General features: G+C 42.1%; 1 protein-coding gene across 6 annotated transcripts in view; it reads left to right on the plus strand.

Moving 5' to 3' along the window:
* Positions 1–785: 785 nt before the first annotated feature.
* Positions 786–20,828, plus strand: part of Fam193a (family with sequence similarity 193 member A) — a 124,973-nt gene continuing 104,930 nt past the window's right edge. For 3 of the 6 annotated variants that reach the window (XM_021162177.2, XM_021162179.3, XM_085836621.1), the window contains exon 1: positions 790–988. The gene's annotated coding sequence lies outside the window, so the exon portion shown is untranslated. Of the gene's footprint in view, positions 989–20,828 lie in introns of all 6 variants that reach the window. The other 3 variants (XM_085836619.1, XM_085836620.1, XM_085836622.1) reach the window with 2 other exon arrangements.

A 20,828-nucleotide genomic window follows, 5' to 3' on the forward strand; every position in this document is an offset into this window, starting at 1 on the left:
CTGGCTCTGGCATAGGCCAAGGTCACACAGCGACAGGTGAAAGGGGCACGCTCGAACCTGGACTGGGCCAAAGTCAGAGGGGCCCACTACGAGCAGGGCAAGAGCTTGGGTCTTTGGCAGGAGGCCGTACCGAAGGAGCTGTGAGACCGCCAGAGTTGGAACTGCGAGACCCTCTTGGACCCCGCCCGCCTCCTGCTCTGTCCGTGCGCGGACTACATAGTCCACAGGGCCACGCGGCGCCCGACGTCACCCTAGGCCCACCCTCTCCCCGCACGACTAACTGCGCGTGGCCCTACGGGAGTCGTGGTCCCGCCCCACACGCCCGGGCGGAGCCGCGGGCGGCTGGAACTACAGCTCCCGGCATGCCCCGCGCGTGGCGTCGGGGGCGGGGTCCCAGGCCAGGGGCGCGCCGCCCGGGAGGGCGGAGTGCGGGGGGCGGCCGCCCGCGCCCCTCCCCCTGCCGCCGCTTCCCCCCTCCCCCGACGTAAACTGGGATCCCTTTCCCCTTGTGTCCGCCATATTGGACTCTTAACTCTGGTCAGCGGCGGCACCGGGCCCGGTGGACTCGCGTCGCTCTCGCCAGCAGCTGCCCCTCAGATCCCGTCCGCCCCGCCCTCCCAGCTCGGGAGGAGACCCCGCGCCGCGCCCCACGCCCGGCCGGCCGCAGCGCCCGCCGCCGCCTCCGCCTGCCCGCCGCCGCCGCCCGCGACCCGGCGCCCGCCCGCGCCCCTTCCCCGCCCGCTGTCCTCCGTCCCTCCCTCCCGCCATGAGCCCGGCCGACGCTAAGCGCGGGGCCAAGCGCCGGAAGAACAAGCGCGGCGGCGGCGGTGGCTCGGGCGGCGGCGGCTCGGGCGGCAAGGCCGGCTCGGCGGCGGCCCTGCGCGGCCCCCAGGCCCCGGGCCCCGGCGCAGCGGGCCTGCTGGGCGGCGCGGCGGCCCACGGGCCTCTGGGCGCGGGCGCGGGCGTTGCCGCCGGAGGCTACTTCGAGGTAAGCAGCAGGGGTCCGCGGGCGGGAGCGGCCGCCGCCCCCTCACGAGCGGCCGGGCGGGCGCGGCCGGCGGATAACGGGCCGGCGCCTGCCTAGCTGACAGCTCCTCCCGGGCGCGAGCGCGGCGGAGGGAGGGCGGCGCCGGCGGGACCCCCGAGGCACACCGACTGTGGCCTTGAAAAGTGCCCCCTAGAAGTTTCTGGGTACCGCCTGGCGCACCACGGGCGCGGCTGTCTTGCCCTCTGTGCCTGCTGCTGTAAGCTCTCGGGAGCCGCCGGGGTCTTTCCTCAGGAGTGTCAGCTGAGGATAGTCGCAAGGGTTGGGGTAACTATTTTTTCAGGTTTACTTACGCAGGCATGCTGTCGATGGACCGCTGTCTCTTTTATTCTGCTTCAGAAGATAGTGCTGGTACGTGGGATGCAGTTGGCATAATCGGTTCTATAGATTGGATTGGCCACTGAATGATTATGGGTTTCTCTCAAGTTGCGTTCTTGTAAGGTTGCAAAAACAAGTTATCTTCTTTTAAAAAGACATCCACAATGAAGAAACCAAAGCTTTAAGGGGTATTTGTGTGCCAAGTCATGAGGCAGATTTTTTTTTTTTAATGAGAGATTCGGAATATTGTGTTGGCACAGTATGTATTGAGAGCAGTTGAGAAAATTGTTGGGGATGGGCATGGGTTTTGATGCTCATGTTGTTGCAAGAAAGTACAGTAATGTATAAATACTTAAGTTTTCCTTATTTGTTCCCGGGTGTTCTCTGCAGTTTTGGTGCAACTTTGGGAGCATTCTTCGCAGTGTATTGTTACATTTGTTTAGCATCTGGGGTTTGTCCTTGGGTTTGAGTTTCCAGAGTTTGGCCTTTTTCTTGACTCTGGACAGCTCTAGTTTAAGATGAGGTTGTGATTTTTCATTTTGGGACTTTGAGGGTCGCCTTTGCTTTTGCTGGAAGGGGAAGGTGGGAGGTTGGCCTGTTCGAACGCTTTATAGAAACGGTAATAGTGGTTGCTGGAGCTGGAAGTGAACTACATCCATTTCTGTACGTTCAGTGAAGACCTGCTGCTAACAAGGAGCCTTACTCCTCATACCTCCTGCTAGGTAGGATTGAGTAATTGCAACTTAACATAGAATTACCTGAAATAACTTGCTTTTTGTAGCTCTTCAAACTCAAATTATGCATAAAATTTGACAGAATTGTTTGTGTTGAACTATTATGCATCAAGAGTTTGGGCCATCACCCACCATTAAAAACAATCATACACAAAAAGGTCTCATAAAAGGATTTCCAGTCTTTTCTGGTCTTTGCTGTTCTACTTCATTTCCTTAATAAAATACTTGTTCACACATTTCTCTGTGCATTATTGAATTTAGACATACATCATGTAAAAACATTGCTTTTATTGTATTTTAAAGTTAAGGTGTGTTTAGTTTAAACATCTTTTTGTGTTTTCCTCATGTACAAAACAAGTCTTCATAGCAGTAGAACTAAAAATATCCTTGTAACCCCAGAGATCTTTTTTGTTTTGTTTTGATTTGAGACTGGGTCTTTCTCTATTTTGGCTGTCCTGGAACTCATTATGTAGAGCAGGCTGACCTGGAATTTCAACAGAGGTCTGCCTGCCTCTGTCTCCCTAGTGCTTGGTTTAAAAGCATCACCACCATACCCAGCTCCACAGAACTCTGAAAATCCAGGTTCCATACAAAATGGTCAGCTCTTTGGGTGCCTTATATGGCACAGCACAGGTATGCATAACAATGTCAGGTAACCGTTGGACCTGTACTTCGCAGAGAGAAGTCTTGAGGAGCTTCCTCTACTCTCTAGGTCACCAAACCAGAAGGTGACTAAGAGAGGACAGAGGAAGGACTGTCCTTATCCTTAGTAGGGAGTCCCACATTGCTCTTAGTGCTGGGCACAGAACTGTAGGTTATACTATCTTATTTGAGGTGGCTCCTGAGCTAATTAGTGGAAATGTGGGTAACTTCTTGTGAAATCATTGGTCCAGAAGTAAACTCTGGTGTCCAAGGCTCAGGTGCAGGGTGCACAGATTTAAGTTTCTGAGGTTCCTTTGTGCTTGGTGTCAGACCTGTACTCCTTGTTGGGCACTCAGATCCTAAGCTTAAGATTAAACAAATAGGGGCTGGTGAGATGGCTCAGCAGGTAAGAGCACCCTACTGCTCTTCCAAGGGTCCTTAGTTCGGATCCCAGCAACCACATGGTGGCTCACAACCATCCTTAACAAGATCTGACTCCCTCTTCTGGTGTGTCTGAAGACAGCTACAGTGTACTTACATATAATAAATAAATCTTTTTTTAAAAAAAAAGATTAAACAAATAAATGTAGGGAAGATTGCAAGCAGTGTTTAGTGGCAGTCTGTAAGTGATGTATGATTGTGGCCATTGTGTTTCAGGATGCTGAGCTGTTTTTTTTTAGGGGTTCTGCTTCTAGATAATAGGGCTAATGTTTTTGTTGTTGTTGTTTTGTTTTGTTTTTTATTCTAATTGTGAAATTGGGAAATTTGGACTCAGGTCTTGGACTTGAGCTTGTGCAATGGTTAGACTACTCACTCAGTGAACAGGTGAAGCATATCAAGAGTAAATCTAATTATTTTGCATTTCTATTTTAAGATGATTTTCATAATGTTCATGATACATTAAAGTGGAAAGGATTATAGGTGTTTATAGCACAGAACTGTTTTTGTAAAATATTGTGTGCATATGGATTAACATAGGAAAGTCTTGTCCATAAAGACTCCGGTGGCATTCTGAAGTTTATTCTTTCCTTTTCCCACATGCTTCAAGCTTTCACAATTCTCTGTAGTGAGCGTTATCATGGACCAAGAAAGTGAATGGCATTAAAGCCTGAGACTACTAACAGCGTTTTTCTGTTTTGCAAATCAACTAGTGAAGGGTTTTTCTACCACCCTTTGGCACTTAAATATTTTGGTATTAGGTACAGAAACAAACATTATGTACATAATGAGAATTGTATTTTCAAAATAATTATCTAACATTTAGTCATATATACTTACAAAACCCAGGTTTCTTCTGTTATGGAAATCGACCTGTGTTATTAGTTGTTGGAACATCAGATTACATGTGACATATTCACACAGGGCTGGAATGGGGATTTAAGGTTATTTTTGTAATGCTGATTTATAAAAGGATGCCATTTAAGGTAGGGGTCAAAAGGCGTTTTCAAACTGAAAGTTAAAGTCAGAAACTTGTCACTGGAGCTGGGCATGGTGGCCTTTAATCCCAGTGCTTGGGAGGCAGAGGCAGGCAGATTTCTGCATTCGAGGCCAGCCTGGTCTACAAAGTGAGTTCCAGGACAGCCAGGGCTACACAGAGAAACCCTGTCTCGGAAACAAACAAACAAACAAAACCAAAACAAAACAAAAAACCCTGTCACTGACTATAGGCATTTGTAATAATGAATCCCCTTTCATCCTGATACTAGGAGTGTGGATAACAATGGGTTAAGACCATCATTGCAAGTGCATCTTGATCTTAGAGGGATTCAGGGTCTGCTGTTCATTGGGGTCTTTGTAGTAGGTGAAGGCACACTTGTAGTTCACATTGCTTTGTGATCTGAGGAAGTAGCTTGAAAAAACAAATCTAGAACTTGAGGTGCTTTAAAGGATTACTAGTTTAACTTAGCTTACATTAACTACAATCTAGGCTTTAGAAAAAGTCCACCGCAGAGAGCCCTGTTGAGGCAGGTTTTTAGAGTGCTTCATGACACGAGTGTTCCAGTGCCCTGTGCTCCTTCATCATCATTCACTTCAAGGTGTGATACCTGTCTTTGCCATATCTTCCACTTGTTTGTGAGTTTTATACAAAAAGGGTTGTTTTGTGCCTCAGTGCTTTGGCTCAGCTTTTCATTTGTGGTGACTCCAGGGTAAGATTGCTTTTTGCTGTTGTTCTATATAGGATGTACACTTTACACTGTGAAAATTCCTCAGTCTGTCTGATGTAATGTGGATGGACATTGAGACTGCTTTAAGGCTGACGTGAATGAGCTTATATTTCTGCATGTGTCTTTTGATGTGCATGGGCACTGTTTGAATTGGGCATGTTTCTGGGAATAGAATTGCTCTGTATGTAGAGATGTGACTTGAGGTTCAACTGATCAGTTTTTCTAAGTGATGCTGCTGTAGGCTTATTAAAAGTTAATGTATAGGGGGCTGGAGAGATGGCTCAGCAGTTAAGAGTATTGACTGCTCTTCTGAAGGTCCTGAGTTCAAATCCCAGCAACCACATGGTGGCTCACAACCATCCATAAGAAGATCTGGAGCCCTCTTCTGGAAGGTCTGAAGATAGCTACTGTGTACTTACATGTAATAAATAAATAAATATCTTTTAAAAAGTTAATATATAGCAAAATTATTTTTTGTCTTGGGAAACAGATGTTGTGTTGTTGCTTGGGTTGGTCTCAAACTCCTGAATTCAAGTGATCATTCACTTTAGCCTCTCTGAGAACTTAGAACTGTAGTAGTATACCACTGTGCCCAGCTTTGTGATCCTAAGGATTGACCTTGGGGCCTTGTGCATGCTTACTACCTATTGCTCAGTTCTGCCTCCAACCTTGTTACTCTGATTTTAACACATATGAGTCTCCTGAGGTTACTGTGTCAGTCAAGGTACAGGACAGTTTCATTAATCAGAAACATACTCCTGTTATCCCTGTACAATTATACTCTCCCCCCACTCTTTATTCTTGACACTCGCTGTTACTTAAGAAAGAACAAAGTCTCATTAAGTAGTCCTGGCTGTCCTGGAATTTGCTTTGTAGTCCAGGTTGGCCTTGAGCTTAAAGGTCTGCCTGCCTGTGCCTTCAGAGTGTTGGGATTAAGGGGGAGCACCACCACTGTCCAGCTCAGAACTGCTCATTTCGGATTGCATTGTTATTTTTCAAGTTTAGAAAGTTCTTCATAATTTTGTGTACAAGTTTGTTTGTTTGTTTTGTTTTGTTTTGTTTGGTTTTTCAAGACATGGTTTCTCTGTATAGCCCTGGCTGTCCTGGAACTCACTTTGTAGACCAGGCTGTCCTGGAACTCAGAAATCCACCTGCCTCTGCTCCCGAGTGCTGGGATTAAAGGCGTGCGCCACCATGCCCGGCTGTGTACAAGGTTTTACATGTGATTTGTAGACATTTTCTTCCAATCTTGTCTTTTATTTGTCAGTAGTTATTAGCGCTTTAAAAAAATCTATTTCAAAGATTTGTTATTTTAAATTTATATGTGTGTCAGTATTTTCTTATGTAATATGTGCCCCTCATGTGTGCTTGGTGCCCACAAAGGTCAGAACCTGGATTCCATGAAAAGCTGCAACTGTTTTTAACCACTGAGCCATGTCTCCAGCCCTTAGAGTTTTAACTGTTGTAGAGATGAAAAAAATTAATAATTTTCTTTTTTCTGAGAATCATTTTTATTTTATTCTGTTTTTTTTGTTGTTGTTGTTGTTTCCATACATTTCAGAATCAGCTTGCTGATACCTAGAAGTAGTTTTTATGGGACTGAATAGAAACACCTTAAATTTAAACATAGATCAGTTTGGTAGAAAATTGACAGTTAATATTTTGAATCTTCCAAAAGGTGAAATGTTAGCATTTTTTTCTCTTAATTGGCTGTCTTGTTTTCTGCATGTAACATAGAGACCATACAGCTTATGTTGTTTCAAATGTGTGTAAATTCCATTATTTCAAATTTTACTTTTTTAACTATTTTAAGTAACTCCTTTAATTTTAGTCCAGATATAGAACCCAAGGTCTATTTTGCATGCCACACACTGATATTCTTCCCACTTCCTGACCTAGATCTCCCACGTTTTGGCTCCCCGCCCCCAACTTTGCAAATCATGTTTTTCAAATTTTTAATTTTCAGCTACTCATTAGTCGTAGGTCTGTTGGTCGGTCGGTCGGTTGGTCTACCTACCTACCTATTTATTTATTGGATTGCTTGTGTAACCCCCCGTGTCCTAGAACTCACTCTGCAGACTAGGCTGGCCTTGAATTTAGAGATCTGCCTGCTTCTGCTGTCTGTCCGTCCGTCTGTCCATCCATCTACTTATTTATTTATTGGGTTGCTTGTGTAGCCCCAACTGTCCTGGAACCCATTCTGTAGACGAGGCTGGCCTCGAACCCTGAGATCTTCTTGCTTCTGCCTTCTGTGTGGGGAGATCAATGGAATGGCATGCTCTACTACGCTCAGCTGATACTTCTTACTGCACTGGCTACAGCATCATCCATGAGTGGTGAGAGTGGATATTGCTTTTACCTGAGCTTAGAGCAGAAGCTTGTAGTTTTTCACCATTATGTATATTTGTTGGAGATTTATTTATTTTTTTGTAGCTACCCATTATATTATATAAAAAATTCCCATTTCTGGTTTGATGAGAATCTTATTAGGAGATGTTAAATTTTTAAAAATGAGTTTTAAAATAATTGATTCTGTTTTTTGTTTTTTTTAAATGCTGTCAATGTAGTAATAGTATTACTGATTTTGGATGTTGAACCAATTTTGCATTCATGAACTAAATCCCTTTGTGGTCATAGTATATTCATTTAAAATTTTCAATACTAAATTTTTTGTGGGGCTAAAGAATTGCTACTTGCTAGTATTGATATTTCAGTGATTGTTGCTGTATCATGATGTTATTTTCTAAAAAGTTATATTGCTCCTGACTGACTTATTAGTAAAATGTTGGCATTATAAATAAAGGTTGAAGTTGTTTTTTTTCTTGTCTTTTTCAGTAGTTTAGTGCTGTGATGGTTATTCTTGCTTGTCAACTTGATATACATGGGAAGACTGAACCCCAATTGAAGAATTGCCTTCATCAAATTGGCCTGTGGGGCATTTTCTTGATTGATTTAGGAGGGTTCAGCCCACTGTGGGTAGTACCATCCCTAAGCAGTTGGGCTGGGTGGTATCAGAGAGAACAAAGGTGGATGATAGCTGTTTGACATGGGCATATTAGGCAAAGGTTAGTCACACAGATCGGTGTAACTGGGTACAGCTTAGAATCACTCTTTTTTTCTTTCTTTTTTTTTTTTTAAGATTTATTTATTTATTTACATTAATGAATACACTGTAGCTGTCTTCCGACACACCAAAAGAGGGCATCAGATCTTATTACAGATGGTTGTGAGTCACCATGCGGTTGCTGGGAATTGAACTCATAACCTCTTTAAGAGTAGTCAATGCTCTTAACCGCTGAGCCCATAGATTTACTTTTTTTCTTCTTTTTTTTTGTTTTTTTTTTGTTTTTGGTTTTTTGAGACAGGGTTTCTCTGTGTAACCCTGGCTGTCCTGGGACTCATTTTGTAGACCAGGCTGGCCTCCAATTCAGAAATCCACCTGCCTCTGCCTCCCAAATGCTGGGATTAAAGGCGTGCACCACCACTGCCCGGCATAGATTCACTCTTAACATTTTTGTATGCTGAATAGTGAGGTGAAATGTCTCCTGTGTTAAAAAAAAGTAAGTGCCCTGGTAGCCAACTTTTGGTTTCTGTTGCCTGTTATGGCTGTTGTTTGTGTCCTGACTGCCCAAGACTTCCCTTTATGTCCTTTTAGTGTCTGAAAAAGTTTTTAATGGTGTTACTCTCTCTAGTCCTTGTTGTCTCCCTTTTCATTCCTGATAAGACATTCTATATCATATGCACTTAATTAATATACTTAAGTTTGAGTTGTGTATTAGCATCAGAGAGCACTGTTAGAATATCAGTTGTTTACCTTGGATCTTTTGACCAACTGCAGCTCAGAGCCAACTGCCCGCATTGAAGAGTCAGACCAGTATTCTCCACCCCCCCCACCCCCCTGTGTGTGTAATTATAGAAAAAGATGGGTTTTCCAGGTTTAAAGTAGTACTGAGTACCTACTTTGACATTATCATGAGGTTGTTGAGAAGGAAGACTATAAGTCAAACTAATATAAGCTAGAGATCATCTATAATTTGCTTTTGTTCTTTTTTTAGTACTTGAATAGGCAAGCACTTTATCAGGAGACTGTTTTCTCAGCACTCTGTAACTTGTTTTCAGGTTCGTTGACTTTTTTCTTCCACTCTGTTACTGGAGATTGAATGTAGGGTCTTATTAGGCAAGTTGCTGGCCTCTGAGATATGATACTTTATATATATGAATATATATATATATATATATATATATATATATATATATATATATATTGAGCTATATCATTAGCATCTCACCCTTTTACCTTTCTAAAAAAAGATTTGTGTTATTTTATGTGCCTGCATGTATGTATGGCTGTGTACCATGTTTGTCCCCGGTGACCACAGAGGAAAGAAGAGGGTGTCAGACTCTCTGGAACCTAGTTATGGTTGGTTGTGAGCCATCATGTGGGTGCTCAGGTCCTCTGCAGGAACAGCCAGTGCTCTTAACCACAGATCCATTTCTCTAGCTTATTATTTTACTTTTAAAAATTGGTGTGTGTGTGTGAGCATTTGTATGTTTGTATGATGTGATAGTGATGTTAGGCACAAATGTGTACAGAACACTTGAAGTCCGAGGGCAACTTTCTGGAGGGAATTCCCTCTTTCTCCTGTGGATTCTACTGTGATACTCAGAATCGGCCTTACAGGGCAACTGCTCTTACCCACTGAGTCATCTTGTTGGTCTATCAATGGTTTCTAGAGGTGCTTTCAAGTAGCCGAGGGTGGTCACAAATTCAGTGTCACTGAAGACTTGAACTCCTGATCTTACTGTCTCATTCTGAGTGTTGGAATTGCAAACAGGTACCATTGTGCCTTACCTAATTTTATTTCTCTCTGTTGTCTTTTCTTTTCCACCTAGAGTTTCTCTGTATAGCCTTGGTTGGCCTGGAACTCACGATGTAGCCCATGTTGTTATCAAACTCACAGTGGTCCTTCTGCCTAAGCCTTCCAAGCGCTGGGATTATAAATCCACTAGGCTGTGAGTGCTAGGAACCAAACTTGTATAGTGCACAAGAGTAGAGCAGTGGGTGCTCTTTGTTTACTAGCTTGTTTGTTTGAGACTTATGTAAATCAGGTTGGCCTCAAACTCAGACATCTACCTGCCTTATTTTCCAAGTGGTAGTATTAAAGACATGCACCACCATGCCTGGTATATAGTATGTGCTCTTTACTGCTGAGCCACCCCCCCACCCCCAGACCTGTTTTTTAAAGATCTTGCTTTGTAGCCCAGGTGGGCTGATCTTGCCAAGCCTCCTGAGTTGCTAGCATTACAGCTCAGTAAGTGAATTATAGTAACTGCAGTGTGGTCAGAGACTTCTTTATTGTGATTTTTAAAAAAAGAACATTTTTTATCATAAATCTGAAGTTCTTTCCGGTCTGTGAATGTTAATATGTGTACCAAAATGATTTTCTATTATTGGATGGGGTGTTTTCTTTCTTTCTTTCTTTTCTTTTTTTTTGGTTTTTCGAGACAGGGTTTCTCTGTATAGCCCTGGCTGTCCTGGAACTCACTTTGTAGACCAGGTTGTCCTGGAACTCAGAAATCCACCTGCCTCTGCCTCCCGAGTGCTGGGATTAAAGGCGTGTGCCATCATGCCCGGCGGATGGGGTGTTTTCTGAACACAAGCTAGATTCAGTTGGTTTAGGTTTTGCTCCATTGTTGCTGTTCGTGTGTGCTAATTCTTTCTACTGCTGATAGAGTAGTGAGGACTGATTGGAATGTTCCCTTTGCTGATTTCCTTTTATATATTTTTTTGTTTCATTTTTCAGGTGTCAGACAATTATATTTGTTCACAGTTTTGCATGTGTTTTTGTGGAGGCTGGGAATCCTCCTCCATAGCTCTCCCATCTCATTCATTGAGGATAGATCTCCGGCAAACCCAGAGCTGCTCAGGGAATATTGTCTCCACAGTTCATGGCTGGAATTACATGGTTTGGTTTTTTTTTTTGTTGTTGTTGTTGTTGTTTTTTTTTTTTTCTTTTTCTTTTTCTGGGGATCTAAACTGGGTTCTAGTGTTTGCATAGCAAGTCCTTTCACTGAGCTGTTTCCTCAAGCTCTTTTGACTTCTTAAAGTGTACTTAGTTTGTATTTTGACTGTTGTGTTTGGTTCATATCCACTTATGGTTCTTTACTTATTTCTTTGTAAATTGACCCTTTGTTATTTAAGTTATATGCTTCTAAAAATTATATTTATTAATTGGTTGATTGTATGTGCAAGCATATATGAGCGTGTAGATGCCAGAGGACAGCTTGGAAGAATCTGTTTTCTCCTTCCATTAGGTGGACTCTAGGCATGAGTTCAGGTCATCAGGCTTGGCAGCAAACACTATAACTATTGATCCATCTACCAAGTTTTTCAAAGTCTACTTTTTTTTTTTTTTTTTTTTTTTAGATTTATTTTATTTATGAGTACACTGTAGCTGTTTCCAGACACACCAGAAGAGGGCATCAGATCTCATTACAGATGGTTGTGAGATACCATGTGGTCGCTGGCAATTGAATGTAGGACCTCTGGAAGAGCAGTCAGTGTTCTTAACCACTGAGCCATCTCTCCAGCCCTTAATGATGGTTCTTAAAAGCCTTAATTTTCCTTCTAGCCCACCACCCACCAGAGGTAGTGGAAAAGAAAAGATGTGGGGAAGTGGAGCCGTTTAGAAATGGTTCTTTGGAGCGAAGCCTGTCTGCATTATCAGAAAATCAGCAGTTTGATCCACTTGCTAACACTTCATGGATACACCTGTAGTCTAGTTCAGTAGTGTTGGGATAGCAGCAGTGGTGGCACTACCTAACAGAAACAGCACTGAGTCAGCAGGAGGGATTTGGACCAGCAGGAACTCCAGGAGTTCTTTGCTGTGCCTCTCTCAACAAAGCGAAGATCATTGAAGACTGGAGACCAAGAAGGGTTGCAGAGCTAGCTCTACCAGCAAGCCCCTCTCATGGTCTGTTGAGTCCTATTTCTACTCCAAACATCACTGTGTCCTCCACTAGTCTTGCCTTGAGAAGGTTTTTTTTTTCTTTTTCTTTTTCTTTTTTTTTTTTTTTTTGGTGCATTTTTCTCTGTGGAGTTCCAACAAAAGGAGCTCAACTACACAATGTAAGGCAGACCAGTACACGAGTGTCCTTAGTGAAGAATCTTTCATCAGTTGTCCTTTCATGTGCTTGCTTTAGCAGAACATCCTAAGTTTCCACTTCTCTACCTGTTGGATTTTGGCCCTAGTCCTTTTTTTTTTTTTTTAAAGATTTATTTATTTTATGTATATGAATACACTGTAGCTGTACAGATGGTTGTAAGCCTTCATGTGGTTGTTGGGAATGGAATTTTAGAACCTCTGCTTGCTCCAGTCAACCCTGCTCACTCAGGTCCAAAGATTTATTTATTATTAAGTACACTGTAGCTGTCTTCAGACACACCAGAAGAGGGCATCAGATCTCATTACAGATGGTTGTGAGCCACCATGTGTTGCTGGGATTTGAACTAAGGACCTTCGGAAGAGCAGTCAGTACTCTTACCCGCTGAGCCATCTCACCATCTGTTAGTCTTTGTAAGCTAGTTTTCTTAGTTTTCTAGCTTGAAGATACAAAGGCCTATTTATTTTAGGTTTTAACCAGTATGAGTTAAAAATTGAGTAACATACTTCATCGGCTTACAAAGCATGTTGTTTTAGTATAGAAATCAGCCTTTGTTTCCCTTTCCCTCCCTCCCTCCCTCCCTCTTTTCTTTTCTTTTCTCTTTCTTTCTTTCTTTCTTTCTTTCTTTCTTTCTTTCTTTCTTTCTTTCTTTCTTTCTTTCTTTCTTTCGACAGGGTTTTTCTGTGTAGCCCTGGCTATCCTGGAACTCACTTTGTAGACTAAGCTGGCCTTGAACTCAGAGATATGCTTGCCTCTGCCTCCCCAAGTGCTGAGATTAAAGGTGTGAGTCACTATGCCTGGCTATCTCTTTTTTTTAAAAAGGTTTATTTATTTTTATGTGTATACATGCTTTGCATGTATGTATGTATGCATGCATACTATGTGCTATGGAGGTCAGAAGTACTTGAGTTAAAACTACCATGTGGGTGCTGGGAATTAAACTCATGTCCTTTGTAAGAACAATTACTGAGCTATCTCCTCAGCTAAAAAATTAATTTTTAAGATTAAAATTACCTTGGGTTATAATTCTAGCAGTTTGTGGTATTGCTTGTCCTTATTAAAATTTTATCCTCGTGTATATTCTTAGATTGTTATGCCAATGAAAAACATTTTTTCTTGAATATTTTTACATTATTTATTGTTTGGCTTGGTTTGTTTTGGCTTTGATTTGAGTTTTTGAGACAGTATTTCTTTTTTTTTTTTTTTTTTTTTTTGGTTTTTCGAGACAGGGTTTCTCTGTATAGCTCCGGCTGTCCTGGAACTCACTTTGTAGACCAGGCTGGCCTCGAACTCAGAAATTTGCCTGCCTCTGCCTCCCAAGTGCTGGGATTAAAGGCATGCGCCACCACGCCCGGCGAGACAGTATTTCTTTATGTACCCCGGGCTGACCTTGAACCTCCCATCCTTCTGCCTCCCAAGTACTGGAAATCACAAGTGTGTGCCACCATACCCGGGTCTAAGATTTTTACACATGTAAGTAATCATAAGTAAAAGACATGAATACCTTCATCTAATATTTTCTACCTTTTAAAAAAAGTATTTAGAAAATTGTTTATTATATGTGTATACATGCATATTCGACAGCATGTATGGAGGTCAAAAGCTTTCCTTCCTCTAAGGAATATGGAAATGGAACTCAAATCATCAGGATTGTTGAGCAAGCACTATTACCCACTGAATCAGTTTAAGACATCTTATTTGTTGAGATAGGGTCTCATTGAACCTAAAATTAGCTAGACTGACTAGCTGGCTGGTGAGTTTCTGGGATTTATGTGTCTCCCATTGCTCGGTGTTGGGGTTATAGGCACACCTAGCCATTCTCTGCTTTTTACGTGTGTGCTGGGAATTTGAACTCAGGCCTTTTTATTTGAACAATAAGTGCTTTTTACTCACTGAGTCATTTCCCCAGCCCTGTTTTTTGTTTTGTTTTAATTAAAAGAAATTTTTATGTATGAGCATTTTGCCTTCATAGTATGTGTCCTGTGTGCATGACTGGTGCATATGAAGGTCAGAAGGGAGCACTGAATTTTCTTACTAATGGATGGCTGGGAGCCACCAAATGGGTAATGTGAACTGAACCCAGGTCTTCTACGTAAGCAACGAGTACTTAACCTCCAAGTCATTTCTCCAGCCTCAGATTTATTTTTATTTTTTTAGATTTACTTTTTATTTTCTTGGTGGTACTTGCCCTTTATCCAGGCACTTTTGAAGATGCAGGGAGGGGAAACTTTGAAGCCAACTTAGTCTATGTATTGAGTTTCAGTCTTGGTCTTCTTGAGCTGGAGTTAAAGGCAGTTGAGGGATACCCTGAGTGGGCATTGGGGAACCAAACTCCTGAGCCATTTCTCTATACCCCCAACTTATTTATTTATTTATTTATTTATTTTATTTTTTAAATGATTTTATTTATTGTTATATGTAAGTACATTGTAGCTGTCTTCTGACACACCAGAAGAGGGCATTAGATCTCATTGTGGATGGTTGTGATCCACCATGTGGTTGCTGGGATTTGAAGAACTCAGGACCTTTGGAAGAGTAGTCAGTACTCTTACCCGCTGAGCCATCTCTCCAGCCCCATATTATTTATTTAAATATATTTTCCTGTGTTTTTTTTTTCCAGACAAATTTATTACACAGGCAAGGATGGTCTACTACACACCGTGCGTGTGTGTGTGTGTGTGTGTGTGTGTGTGTGTGTGTGTGTTTGAGACTTGCTACATAGGTGAGGATGACCTTGAACTTTGATCCTCTTACCTCCACCTCCAGTGCAGAGATTACATGGCAGTATCCACCACTCTGATTTTATTTGGTGCTGAATAGCGAACCCAGGGTGTGGTGAATGCTGAACAAGCACTCTGCCAGCTGAGCTCTACCCCCAGGGTTTTGTTTTCTTGTTTTTAAGATTTATTAATTATATCTTAAGAACACTGTAGCTGCCTTCAAACGCACCAGCAGAGGGCATCAGATTCCATTACAGATGGTTGTGAGCCACCATGTGGTTGATGGGAATTGAACTCAGGACCTTTGGAAGAGCAGTCAGTGCTCTTAACTGCTGAGCCATCTCTCCAGCCCCTGATTTTTTTTTAATTAGATATTTTCCTCATTTACATTTCCAGTGCTATCCCAAAAGTCCCCCATACTCTCCCCCCCACCCCCCTACCCACCCACTCCCACTTTTTGGCCCTGGCATTCCCCTGTACTGGGGCATATAAAGTTTGCAAGTCCAATGGGCCTCTCTTTCCAGTGACGGCCGACTAGGCCATCTTTTGATACATATGCAGCTAGAGACACAAGCTCCAGGGTACTGGTTAGTTCATAATGTTGTTCCACCTATAGGGTTGCAGATCCCTTTAGTTCCTTGGGTATTTTCTCTAGCTCCTCCAGTGGGGGCCCTGTGATCCGTCCAATAGCTGACTGAGCATCCACTTACGTGTTTGCTAGGCCCCGGCCAGCCCCTGATTTTTGTTTTTTTATAATTTATTAATTTGGTGTTTTGTCTGCATGTATGTTGGTGTGAGGGTGTCGGATCCCCTGGAACTGGAATTTTAGATATTTGTGAGCTCTTATGTGGGTGCTGGGAATTGAACACAGGTCCTTTGGAAGAGCAGTCAGTGCTCTTGCCACTGAGCCATTTCTTACACTTGTTATTTTGGAATGATTTTTAGATTTACAAAATGGGTAACTCCTGTAATTCCTGTAATATCTGAGCCAGAGGCAGGAGGATTGCTTGGGTTTGAAAGCTTGAGGCCAGCTTGGGCAACATAGCAAAACTTACAAAAGGAAAACAAAACAAAACAAAAACAAAAACCTTTATTTTACTCTATTGTGCATATGAGTGTGTGTCAGTGTTATTACGTGAAGCATGTGTGAAAGTTGGGGTAATTTTGTAGTGGCAAATTCTCCTTTCGCCTTATTAAGGTTCTGGGGATGGAAATCAAATCAGGCTTCTGAAACAGATTTGATTTTCCTTCAATGAAGACACACCACTTTACCAAGGACACACATCCTAATCCTTCCTAAATACTTTATCAGCTAGGAACTAAGAATACAAATATATGAATGTATGGGTGCTGTTTTTATTCAAACCACCAAAGGGTATGTTTTCAATATGTCCATAGGTTTTCTTGTCTGCTTTTAATTAAAATGATTCTCAGAATAGAAGCCGTCTTAGGATTTCTATTGATGTGATGAAACACTATGACCAAATATCAATTGAGTTGGTGAGGAAAGCGTTTATTTGGTTTACACTTCCAGATCATAGTCCATCTTTGGAGGAAGTTAGGACATGAACTCGATCAGCGCTGGAATCTGGAGGCAGGAGCTGATGCAGAAGCCATGGAGGGCTGTTGCTTACTGGCTTGCTTTAACATTGTTTGCTCAGCCTGCTCTCTTATAAGAACCTAGGACCACCAGCCCTGTTATAGCACTGCCCAGTGGGCTAGGCTCTCCCCCATGGATAACTAATTGAGAAAAAGCCTTACAGTTGGATCTTTTAGAGACTCCTTTTTGATGAATCTAGCTTGTGTCAAGTAGACACATAAAACAAGCAGGTACAGAAGCCATGGGTTGAAGATGCTGCTATTAGTAAAAGCACAAGAAACACTGGCTCATTTGTGGCAGAGCCCACTAACTTTCTTCACATGATGCTTATTAGCTATATGAAATTATGAAAATGATCTAAGTAAAACTGATAATCTACTTTCAAGGATGATTTGAAATTCATATCGACTTGTTTTGTTTTGTTTTTTGTTTTTTTCAAGACAGAGTTTCTCTGTGTAGTCCTGACTGTCCTGGAACTCACTCTGTAGACCAGGCTGGCCTCAAACTCAGAAATCCACCTGCCTCTGCCTCCCTCAACTTTTGTTTTTTAAGATTTATTTATTTATTTAATGAGTATGGGTGTTTTGCCTGTATGTGTGTCTATGCATCATGTGCATACATTATAACTGTTGATGCCAGAAGAGGGAGTCAGATCTTTTGGAACTGAGTTACAGCTGATTGTGAGTTGCCATGCGGGTGCTGGGAATCCAGAATTTTGTTGTTGTTGTTTTTTGTTTTTGTTTTTGTTTTCGAGACAGGGTTTCTCTGTGTAGCCCTGGCTGTCCTGGAACTCACTCTGTAGACCAGGCTGGCCTCCAACTCAGCAATCCACCTGCCTCTGCCTCCCAAGTGCCGGGATTAAAGGCGTGCGCCACCACTGCATGTCTGAATCCAGAGTTCTTAACTGCTGAGTCCAAATCTGCCTAACACCCTTGAGAGATTAGGGAGAGTAGGGAAGGAAAATGTAGCATTTATAGTTGGTAAAATGTTTAAAAATAAGCACTCAGAAGTTAAATACCACCCATAACTTTTGCAGCCGTTCTAAAGTCATGTCCTACTCAGTGTAATCACTAGATTCCAGGTTTTATAAAGTTTTGTTAAAATGGTTCAAGGTTTCTAGCTTTTGTCAGTTTGGTGGGGTAGAAGCTGCTCTGCCTGGTGAGCATTGGCAGAGAGCTGGTTGTCTACAACGGTTTTGAAAGGTCTGCTGAGAGGCTGGTGAGATGCTCAGCGCGTAAGAGCACTGGCTATTCTTCTGAAGGTCCTGAGTTCAAATCCCAACAACCACATGGTGGCTCACAACCACCTATAATGAAATTTGACGCCCTCTTCTGGTGTGTCTGAACACAGCAACAATGTACTTATTTCTAATAATAAATCTTTGGGCCTGAGCAAGCGGGCCAACTGGAGAGAACAGGGTTGACTGGAGCCAGCAGAGGTCCTAAATTCAATTCCCGACAACCACATGAAGGCTCACAACCATCTGTACAGCTACAGTGTGCTCATGTACGTAAAATAAAATAAATAAATCTTTAAATGGGGAGGGAAGAAAGGTCTGCTGAACTGGATCTCTGCTAGATTTCAAGAAAGGTCTCCAGTACAAAAGTGTAGCTCTCTGCTGTGGAGTAGTAGAGTCAGTGTGCAACATTGTCATACCTTTTCAGAACTGTGGGGCACAGTGGCCATCTATCATTGGGAAAAGCTTTTCCAGCAGGGGCAAGAGTGGGCAAGTGGCAGAAATAATGTAAAGAGCCACGTGGCAGCAACAAAAGTAACCTTATTTTGTCAGCAAACACTTTTGGAATATTCATAGAAACATTGGCAGAAGATGAGAAAACAAATGATTATGAAAGATAGGTGTTTACAATAAGAGTCAGCCTTGATTCTGATTGATTAGTGTGTCTTAGAGTATACAGATAGATTTTGAATTTGTTTCTTAGATAAACAGGATTTTATGGACCAAAATGGATATTTATGGTGATGGAACAGCCGTTTTTTTCTGTGAAGTTTCAGACGGAGAAACTGGCAAAACTTATTTTCCAATGAGACAGAGAGGTGCTGATAGCAGCAGGTTGGATTGGGAGACTTGGAGAGAGTTTCTCAGTCTTTGCAGTGTTTTGTAAGGAGAATGGGGATTGTGACCAAGAAAAAAACATTTCTTGTTTTGAATATGAAGGTACTAAATTTGCTTACTTTTTCTAAGTGGTTGTCAGTAGAAAGCTACCTAATAAGTTCCGTATTTTTTCAGAAAATAAATACTTAATTTGCCTTCTCAAGATGAAAGTGCCATTTTAGCAATGAGTAGAAAATTGCTTACTGAGAAAACCTTGTATGAGTGTTTTGAAAAGGGTGTGTAGAATGGTCTTGTGTGTGTGTGTTTTCTAAGAATAATTAAATTGTTACTGTGCTGCACACTTATTCTGGGAAGTGAGTTTTTCACCTGTTTAAAGACTTCTGGTTTTGAATCTTTTTTGTTAAAATGGAAAAATGTAACACCTTACCGTGTAAGAAAAACAGCGATCTCTTGTGCAGATGTAAGTTCATTTCGTTGAATATTAACAACAGCCTTGAGTAACTGAGAGATGGTGTAGAAGAACAATAGTAGATGCAGCTAGTGGTATCTTATGTGTAGTTCTATATGTTTTGAGAGGGACTGCTATTTTCAGCAGACACTGCCAGTAAAGCTGACTAATTGAATTTGGCTTGTTCCCAATATCTGCTTCTCTCCCTTTTCTTCTCTGTAACTTTTTAAAAAGAATTATTTATTTTATGTATGTGAACTGTAGCTGTCTTCAGGCACACCAGAAGAGGGCATCGAATCCCATTACAGATGATTGTGAGCTACCATGTGGTTGCTGGAAATTGAACTCAAGACCACTGAGCCATCTCTTCAATCCCTTCTTTAATTTTTTTTAATGGTATTATTATTTGTGTGTATAGAGGGGGCCACGTGTGTGCTACAGTATATGAAGGACAGCTTAAAGGACTTAGTTCTCTTCAACTATGTGGGTCCTGATTGAATTCCAAGTTATCAGGCTTTGGCAACAGCACCTTTACTTTCTGAGCCATCTCCCCTCCCCTTGGTTTTACTTAGCATGTACTCTACCATTGAGCATAGCACACCAGATCTTGTGTGTGTGTATAATTATTCATAAATTATGTTTTATATCAGTGTGGGAAAAGTAGGTGCTCTTATGGATTCTCTTTTGCTTCACTATAGTGCAGTATATTATGTGACCTGTGTATGCATGAGCCAAGCTCTCCAGAAATTCAGTTGGGTGCCTCTGTGCCTTTCTCATCAGTCCCATTGTCCTTGGGCCCAAGCTTCCTCACTTTGGCAAAGAGGCTTCCACTGACTACCAGGAACACTTATTTGTCCATTCCTATCCTTGTCTCATCTGTCTTTAAAATCCTAGCGTCTTCAGGGCCTGATTTGACTCTGTCTGTTCTGACCCTCCTCACCAATAAGCAAGCACCTTTGTTCTATATACATATTTATTGTTCTTTATGAATGCAGAAAATATGGTACATTGTTTTTCATGACTTAAACTAACTTTTGGTAGGCTTAGAAGGGTTCTTAAATGCTTTAACCTCCCTTCTAGCACACTACCCACCAGAGGTAGTAGAAAGGAAAGGGTAATAGTGCAAAGAAGGATGTGGACCTGCTTAGAAATATTTCCTTGGAGCAAATCCAATCTGCATTGTCAGGACATCAGCAGTTTAGGTCACACAAATCAGCAGCAGCTTTATCCACTCGCAGACATCGTTCATGAATCAGCAAAGGCAGGACTTACACACACATTTATGATGGCAGCAGGTCGATCCAGAAGAAACTGTAAGGTTTTGCCAGTTGGCTGAATCCAAGGAAGCATCAAGAAGCCACCAGAACACCACTAGAAGTTTTTTTGGTGCATTTCTCTCTATGAAGTCAAGACAAACAATGACCAACAAAGAATAGTCAGGCGTACCAATACCATCCAGTGTCAGCGAAGACCAGTGTCGTCGAAGTTCAACCATGGCAAAGTGTGCCAATATCATCCATCATTGCCCACTGTGTGTTTGGCTGTATTTATATGCTTTCCAAACATCATGTGTTTTTTTTTCAGGCATCTCCTCTAGGAAAACATTACATGCCCTTTTTCCAGGCTGCCTCCAGGAAAACACCATGTGTCTGTTCTTAGCAAAACATCTTACGGTGTGTTTGCTTCAGCAAAAACATAGTTTCCAGAGAAATATCACATGGCACAACTGAGTCTCCAAAGAAACCAGTAGTTTACACTTCAATTTTTTTTTTCTTTCTTTCTTTCTTTCTTTCTTTTTTTTTTTAAAGACAGGATTCCTCTATATAGCTCTGGCTGTCCTGGGTTTCTGCCTGCCTCTGCCGCTGGAGTGCTGGGATTAAAGGCATGCACCACTGCTGCTTAGATTAACTTTTTTTTC

Source organism: Mus caroli, unplaced genomic scaffold (assembly GCF_978045245.1).
Source record: "Mus caroli unplaced genomic scaffold, Mus_caroli_1 scaffold_4, whole genome shotgun sequence".
NCBI classification, from domain to species: Eukaryota; Metazoa; Chordata; class Mammalia; order Rodentia; family Muridae; genus Mus; species Mus caroli.